The 9,115-nt window shown below is 51.8% G+C and overlaps 1 protein-coding gene across 1 annotated transcript in view; it reads left to right on the plus strand.

Annotated features, from left to right (window-relative positions):
• Positions 1-9,115, plus strand: part of LOC106805867 (protein kinase C iota type-like) — a 33,732-nt gene that overhangs the window by 22,040 nt on the left and 2,577 nt on the right. The gene's annotated exons all lie outside the window — the stretch shown is intronic.

The following is a 9,115-nucleotide window of genomic DNA, read 5'->3' on the forward strand; positions in this document are numbered from 1 at the left end:
ACACAGCGGTGAGCGTGTGTGTGCGAGAGAGAGAGAGAGAGAGAGAGAGAGAGGGAGAGAGAGAGAGAGAGAGAGAGAGAGACATACAGACAGGAGTAAGCGTGTATAAGTCTGTCAACGTTTACATAATAATATAAGGGATGCCCCGTATGGCTGCATTACTCCGACGTAGATTGCTAGTGACCTATATATTCTTTCCATAATGAGAAGTAACGAAGCATGATTGCTCGTTCGACTCGGATTCGCCTAAGAGAGGCGCGCACGGCTACTGCTATCGCGAAGGGGAGCAGAAGCTAACGTTGGCGTTCTCTCCCATCTTCTCTCTCGCTCTCTCTCTCTCTCTCTCTCTCTCTCTCTCTCTTTCTCGCGTACACACAATCTCGCGGGGTTCGTTTGAAACCGATTACGATGATGATGTTGATTTCTCGCTTCTTCCGTTTTTACATCGGCGTTGCGCTGGCCTGCTGCTGCTGCCACTACGACTATTGCTGCTGCTGCTGTTGCTGCTGCTGCTGCTACTGTTGTTGCTGCTGCTGCTACTGCTGTTGCTGCTGCTACTGCTGTTACTGCTGCTACTGCTGTTGCTGCTGCTACTGCTGTTACTGTTGTTGCTGTTGTTGTTGCTGCTACTGCTACTACTACTACTACTACTACTGCTGCTGCTCCTGCTGCTGCTGCTGCCAGGCGGTTTGCATGAAATAGTCGGAAGACATGCTTCATCGCGTTAGATTCGAAAAAAGCTTCTATGAGATGAATGCAAGACACCTAATTGCGAGGCGCGTCTGAATTAACGGGAAGCTATCGACTATTTTCTCGCACGTACAGCGAGCGCTACTTGCTTACTTTATCCGTTAGCCTGCGTCCTTAGCTGCTATCTGTGATGTACTAGGCTTAAACCTTAGCATTATCTTAACGTTCGCCTGAACATGAATGTAAACAGTAGCCTTGGCTTTGGCCTCATCATTAGCCGTATCGTTGGTCATAAACAGGCTCTTGTCTCGTTCTGCCCGATATAGTGCAGACGAGAGGATTGATATTATAGAAGCATAGCGCAAGAGCTTTTGCTGTCGGCTATATATGGATGCTGCTGTCTCGTAGTGCAATTCGATTCGTCTGATGCTGATCGCGATGCTGCATTTAGATGAATGTCACTGCGATTCACGTTGGCAGCTACAATATAGACAATATTGGCAGCTACAATATATACATAGACGAATGCTTGTGTCGATGCTCACGATTTACTGAACTGGCGTGTCGCTGTCACTATTTCTTCTCTCTTCTCTCCTTTCTCTCCTCTGCCGCCCTTGCTCTTCTCAGTCGCATTTATTCCCCGGAGGGAGAGAGAGAGAGAGAGAGAGAGAGGAAGACAGACAGAGAACGAGGATAGGGAAAGATGGAAGAGAAAAAGAGGGTGGGTGGGTGTGTGGGTGGTTCTATGAATGGATGGGTGGATGGATGGATGGACGGACGGACGGACGGACGTTCGGATGGATGTATGGATGGAAGGAAAGATGACAGAAGAACGAACAGATGGGCAAAGAGAGAGAGAGAGAGAGAGAGAGAGAGAGAGATTGAGAGAGAGAGAGATTGAGAGAGATTGAGAGAGATTGAGAGAGATTGAGAGAGAAAGAGAGAGCGCGCGCGAGAGATAGTAACAGAGAGCTAAAGAGAGAAAGCGAGGGAGAGAAAGCGCGAGAGTGAGAGAGAGAAATAGACACATGTTAGACACATAGAATGAGTTAGACACATTGTTTATTTAATCACCCGCACGTCGCGGATGATCCGACAACAGCAGGTTTATTAGTTTCGTCGGCTCCAAATTCCTTCCTCTCGCTCGCTGCCTCGCCGCATCCCGTGAGCTATTCCCGACGCGGTCGTAGTTCACGCCTGCCTCGCTCTTCTCGCAAGCCGAGCAGCTATCATCGCAGACGAACTAGATTCTGCCGAGTGCAGGCAGCAGTAACAGCAGCAGCAGCAGCAGTAGCAGTGTAGAGCGCGGTCGTACGCCCACAGCGCCATGCATAAAGCCTGCAGTGTGTTCTTATTCGGATAAAGGCGCGCGCGCACGCGTGTTCCCGTACCTCTGGTCTTCACATCATCGCTCACGTCGATCGGCAAAGAAACTAGGCAAGTTGAGTTCGATAATCGATAGATATCACGTATTATGTACGTATTATGTAGAGAGGGCGTTCATTGTGTCTTCTATCACGAGACCACACCGGTGCGATTTCCGGCTGCAGTACGTATTTCGGATTATAGTCGGACTAGACCGGATTAGATCCAGACACGTGCATTGTACATGAAATACGCAATGCGCTGTAGTGGACGTCGTTCCGAGCGTCTGTCGCGGCATCTCGCGTGATCTCGCGGGAATCGGTTTCCGTTCGGCGTGACGTGCACGAAAAATGGTAATTTAAGAGAATTGCGTGCAGTTGATCCGGCTTCGTGCTCGCTCTGTGTGTGGTATGTGTACTAGCCATGATTGCGTGCCCATGACTCACCGGATCTCTCACACTGATACTGCTCGCCAGGCTAGTCGACCGCGATATGTGTATGGAGTTCACTGCTCCGGGGAACGAACGGGGTGACAGGAGGGCCGAGGCTTCTCTCTGCGTGCGCTCGTACTAAATCCTGTGGAATTAGAGCGTGCGGAAGTGCGGTGCGAGAGAGACGTAACTATAAGAAAGAAATGCCAGAGATAAAGAACGAGATTAATATAGTACTATAGCCCGCGCGTTGCGACTGAAACCTGCTGCACGGCCGCAGATACCGAGAGAGAAAGAGAGAGAGCGAGGAGCGGGAGAGAGAGGGGTGCGGAAGGTGCGAGAGAGGGGGAGAAAAGGGGCAAGATATATATATATATAGAGAAAGAGCCGAGATGTTCGGCCCCGTCAGGGAAGGTTGATGGCCCGGTTATATAAATGTATATATAAGGAGAGAGAGAGAGAGAGAGAGAGAGAGAGAATGAGTACAAGCAGAAGGAGAATGAGAGCTCAAGTATAGCACTATCAACCCCGTTTGTGGAGTGTGCCTATTCAGACACAACAGCACCTGAAGGAACGCCTCTAAGGCCCGGCCGGCTCAGCTGTGATAAATGCGTTGCGCTGTAGTTGCGCACGACGTCATCTTTATGGCATGAGAGCTGCAAGAATCAAGCCTTTCAAGAGCTGGCTGACTGGCATAGATTCGAGTATTCCGACGACGAACTGACGGCGGAACGACGCCGACCCGCCGACGCCGACGGAAAACAATGCTGCACGCAACGGCGTGCGGCTGTCAGCCGCCGATACGATCAGCAGCAACCGACTGTGCATGATCGAAAGGGGACGTCACGACTCTCAACCGGCACACAAACCCACCCCCCCCACACACACACACACCACAGGCCGTCTCACAGCAACACACACACACACAGCACACACCACACACACACACACAACACACAGAACACCCCAACACACAGCACACACCAGGGCCGTGCCCACACAACACACACACACAAACCTACACACACACACACACACAACACACACGACCCACACACCACACAGCGACACACACCACACGCACACGACAGGACAGCAGCACACGAAGCACAGGCACACACACACACACACACACACACACACCACACACAGGCTCACACACATAACACATCACACACACACTACACACAACACACACACACACACACAAACAAGCAGAGTGTGTTGAGAGAGAGAGAAAGATTTTTATCGCAAACAAGCAATATGGGTAGGCGCGTTACCATAATTTATGTACCGCACTTATTAAATATGGTAATAAGAGTGGCGGAATTCGCGGGCTCGCTGAGAATGTATTTCTGGAGGCGTGCGACACTAGGCCGTTCATCGGCGTCATGGTGGCCAGTCTGCGCCATCGTCTGCTACAGTACACACGAATGCGCGGGATAAAGTACGCTCTTGTACTAATATATAAAGCACGTCTTTGTCGTTTTGATGCCAGCAGTCTGTTATGGCAATGCATTCAATAATCTCATGATCTGACAGCAGCAGCAGAAAGACACAGCGCTATTTCTGTTATACTATCATTAATCCCCCCCCCCGCCGCGGGTTCACAGCGGCTCGTATCCGATTCCAATATAGCTGCAGTCGAGATAAGCGAGATTTATCACGCGCTCATATATATGTATATATATATATATATTATAAGGTCCCATCAATGTAGTGCCGGGGTGGCGCCACTTCTTCTTTTTCTGTTGTTGTCATCCAATCGCATGGCATACTTCCCCAGTTTTTTCAGCGACTGTTCGCCATCTTCCCCACAACACCAGATTGTCGAATTTCCAAATCACACACAGCGCCAGACGGAACGGGGAGGATGAAGAGTGAGGGGAGAGGAACCGATGGAGAGAGAGAGGGAGATGGTGGCGAGGGGGAGCGATGTATATACGCGGCGGCCGTTCGGTGAATCGCCGACCGCTACATGTTAGACAACAAACCAATGTAATCAAGAGCTAATAAATTATTATGGTGGATTATTGGATCTATAATTATCGTATTTATTAGCTCTTGAATGTAATGTAAATTGGCAGCCGCACAGACACACGAGCAACGGAAATACGGCTACAGCATAAGAGCGTAGCCCCGCCGCGTGTGACAGCCTGCCGGGCGCAATCACCGTCCGCCTGCCAGTCCGCCTTTTCTAGTCGAGACGGGCTTCGTTGTAGGCTTAATTGGATATGCGTGTTTTGTTGAGGGCCCGTTTTCACAAGGGGCAAGGTCGGCTTGTTCAAGGTGACTGGGCAGTAATTCGTACAAGGCGGGCGACGTGGTCGCATGAGTACGTCAGCGACTGCCCGTACGAAAGCGCCACTGACCCGCAGTATGTGCGCCCATCGCGGCGCAGTTGCCAGTGACCGGAAAGTATGGTGTTAAAATTGAAGCTCTAGTATTAATAAGCTTACTTGCCTTGCCGAGATATTTAATATAATAATAAATCATAAAATATTTATTTTTGATTAAGACGAAAGAATAAATGATAAATAAATACAGTCTCGCATAGAAATCGGCCTGGTAATGGCTGTTTGCATTTCGCTGTGCAATCCTGGCAGCTTTTCATGATATATCACTGAGGCATTTCAATTGATCAGGTACGTGACAGGCCTTTTATGGAAGTGAATTTCTCATATGCACGCCTCTGCGTCTGGGCTCATTTCTGCCAATGTTCTCATACCATGACGCTAAATGCAAGTATCGCCTTAACAACGGATGACTGAACACCCGCCAGGTTTACATTATTAGCGCTTTGTACGTCCGTGCGCAGACGGCATCATTTCAAGTGTACACTTCGAGAAGTGGGTTTGCTATGCAATGCGAGTAGCTTATTATTTCTACGACCAATTACAAGAACTTTCCTGTCACACGATACATTTTATTTCGCAGGCGTTCGCGCAAGCTTTTTTTGCGTTTGGTGTTCATTGAATTACCTGGCTGCTTTGTGCTGTTCGGCGTGCAATGGTATGGCTTTGACAAGGTTTTTGTTAATAACCTGACAAGGGAGAACCTTGCATTACCACAATCCGGTCTGCATTGATTACGTAGGCAAAAATGACGAACGGTCGAGTACAATTGCGTCATATTTCATTGTATTCGTATTGTATTGTATTGTATTGTATTGTATTGTATTGTATTGTAATTGTATTGTAATTGTATTGTATTGTATTTGTATTGTATGTATTGGTATTGTATTGTCATTGTATCGTATTGTATTGTATTGTATTGTATTGTATTGTATTTGTATTGTATTGTATTGTATTGTATTGGGCATTGCATTGCATTGCATTGCCATTGTATTCTAGATATATACACGCGAGAGAAAGAGAGACTAAACGATATATGGTCTATACATAGAGGTTTTGGAATGTGACGTCACGAGGTCAGCGTGAAAATTCGGGCCTCACTGCTTGCATGCTAGCCTCGAGGAGATGGTGTCATGGCGTCTGGTGACGTTCACTATTGCCAACTAAAGAAGCAATTCAGGTTCACGTATATAGATATCAGTCGGTCGTTCCGCAACGAGCTCATATTTTCTTCGCTTCTGCTTCTGCCCACGGCCCCGAGGGCGATCCTGCGCGTTCTGCTCGGACGCATGCTGGGCAATCGGGCGGGCAGGGCGGGCTACAAGTCGCGTGCTTCCTGTCGCTGCTCGTGCAGCAAGGCCGGGTCCATCGGCCTTCGTCGACGTCGTCTGCCACGAGCGCCGAGTCACGGCCGCGCACGCCGCTCGTAGGCCGGCAAGCAACGTCGAACGTCGACACGACTCCGATCATCAGGACGCGAGCAGATTAACGCATCTGCACGGCCGACCTTCCTCAAACGGCCGAGGTTCGACGCCCCCACCAGCCGGACGCGGCGGCGGGCGACACCTAGCGTCACGTCCGGCGCTGACGCGGCGGCCCTGCGAGCCACCCGACGCAGTGAGGTTAGATGGTTTTCGGAGTTGTGTCCCGTCGGTCGTCGGTCCGGGCGGCGGGCGTGCGGGCGGGCCGAAGCGAGCGGCGGGCGAATCGAGCGGCGCGAGCGAGCGAACGAGCGCGGCGGGCCGGGCAGGTTGGGCGAGCGGGCCGCAGTTGGGCGGGTGCGGCGGAGTGTTCGGGCGGCGCGTCGGCGCGTCGGGTGGTGCGGCTCAATGCGGATCAGCTCGGTCAGGAAGGTAGGCAGAACAGCGCTGACTTAATGTCACTAGCCATCCCGCGGTGCAATTGCTTCCGGTGTTAGAATGTACAGCTACAGGGCATGCATCGAGGAGTATGCATTACCAGCGCGCATCTCTCGTTCCCAGCTCTTTCAGCATTTATTGAATGCTTTACATCGGCTTTCCGCTTTCTCACCACTGTCCTTCCGCACTCCGTGGCCGCCTGCTGTCGTTCTGCTTGCTCTCTCCCCTGCTCTGGTTGTCGCGCTCTCGCCTTCTCTCTCTCTCTCTGTCGTCTCCAGTCTCTCTCATGCTCTCGTCCTCTCTCTTTCTCCTCGCTCCGCGATCGCTCTTCTCAGCAATTTTGACAGGCAGTTGTCCGCAATAAACTCCCCCATGTCGCTGCGCGCAGGTATAGTGCCAAAAGCGATGCCAGAGGACCTCACCGACACCGACACCGAGGAAGACGACGACGACGCGGAGATGTCCGTTCGTCTGCAGCTGCTTGTGCACAACGAGCATGAGGTGAGTGACGTCAAGCTCGCGCGTCAGAGTGACCGTCACGTTCACCCGGCCAGCTGCACCGTCGGCAACAAAAATGGCGCGGCGGCGACAGAATCTCGACGTCGTCGTCGCTTCTATCTTCGACTGTCGCGAGGTCGCACGGACGCGTCGGCGAGCATCAGCGACTTCCAGCTGCTGAAGGTCATCGGACGAGGCAGCTACGCGAAGGTGCTGCTGGCCGAACATCGCCGATCGAAGCGCCACTTCGCCGTCTAAGGTCATGAAGAAGGACGATCATCGGCGGACGGACGAGGGTAAGTAAGCGCAACTGACAGATGAGACGTCCCTGATGCGATATATGTAGTAGTAGGTAGTACTAGTAGCTCGAGTGAGTAGCAGTTAGCGGAGTGGGCAGGGTAGGCAGTGAGCGAGTGAGGGTAGTCAGGGTAGGGCGAGTAGGCAGTGTAGCAGCTAGGCAAGTAGCAGTAAGCAGTGCCCGTAGGCAGTAGCAGTAGCAGTAGCAGTAGCAGTAGCAGCTAGCAGTAGGCAGTAGCAGTATCAGTTAGCGGTAGCAGTAGCAGAGCAGCAGCAGGCAGCAGCAGCAGTAGGGCAGCAAGTAGGGGAGTAAGCAGCAACAGCAGGGCAGGCAGTAAGCAGTAGCAGCCTTAGCAGCAAGGCAGGCCAAGCAGTAGGCAGTGGGGCTCACGGTTCGCGTGGGTGCGAGGATATGCCTAGTGAGCAGCGTCAGCGGAGCTACAGGTAACGAAGGTAGCGAGTAGCAGTAGCAAGTGCAGTGAGCAGCTGGGGATTTGGCGGCGAGCTGGTCAGTGTTTGTGAGCGTGTAGGCAGTCAGCCCACGAGTAGCGGCGAGGAGTAGCAGTAGGCCGAGTGGAGCAGTAGCGCAGGGTGCGCAGACTGGCAGGTAGCAGTGGACGCAGGCTACGGGTAGGCAGGAACGTTAGGCAGGCTAGCAGTAGCAGAGTATCAGCAGGGTAGCGTAGTGAACGCCCGAGGTAGGTAGCAGTAGGCAGTAGCAGTAGCGCAGTAGCAAGACTAGCAGTAAGCCAGTTAGCAAGTAGCAGTAGCAGTAGGGCAGTACAGTACAGTAGCAGTAGACCCTAGCTAGCAGTAAGGGCAGTAGCGAGGTAGCAGTAGCAGTAGCAGTAGGCAGTAGCCTAGAGCTAGCTAGGTAGGCTGAATGGCAGTAGCGCTGAGAGGGTTCCTAGTCCCCAGTTGTGTTACCTGCGCTGACGATAACGTTACACGGTCTGGTTTACTAAATACTACTATCTAATATGGCTCGGACCGTCCGCTCGTCTTACTGCCATTAACGAAGTCTAGGAGTTCGCCCCTTATCGCCTACTCGCGTATCGGCCTAACCTTAACCGCTTAGGACCCCGTTTAACCACTAACGCCTAACCGCTACGCCTAACCCTAACCGCTAACCATATTCAGGCTTGCATAGTTACCAGGGTTAAGCGTGTGTGCGGTTCCGCAGTAATCCTCTGGGGGCCATAGACCGCTATGAGTCAGTCAGGCGCATGTAGCACGTAGTGGCATGTTATTTTAGCAGTAGGGCAGTAGCTGTAGCAGTTAGCATGTAAGCAGTAGCAGTAGCAGTAGCAGGTAGCATAGCAGTAGCAGTCACAGTAAGCCAGTAGGGCAGTAGGCGCAGGTAGCAGTAGCAGTAGGCAAGTAGCAGTTAAGTCAAGTAGCGTATGCAGTAGGCAGTAGTAGTAGCAGTGGTCTAGAAGTGGCAGTGAGCAGCAGCAGCAGCAGCAGTAGCAGTAGTAGTAGTAGCAGCAGCAGGCACGCAGCAGAGCAGCAGTCAGCAGCAGCAGCAGCTAGCAGGGCAGCAGCATAGTAGTAGTATATTGGCAGTAGTAGTAGTGGCAGTAGTTACTAGTAGTAGTGATAGCGTATTAGCGGCAGTTTG

This window comes from Priapulus caudatus, unplaced genomic scaffold, assembly GCF_000485595.1.
Source record: "Priapulus caudatus unplaced genomic scaffold, Priapulus_caudatus-5.0.1 Scaffold131, whole genome shotgun sequence".
Classification (NCBI taxonomy): domain Eukaryota; kingdom Metazoa; phylum Priapulida; class Priapulimorpha; order Priapulimorphida; family Priapulidae; genus Priapulus; species Priapulus caudatus.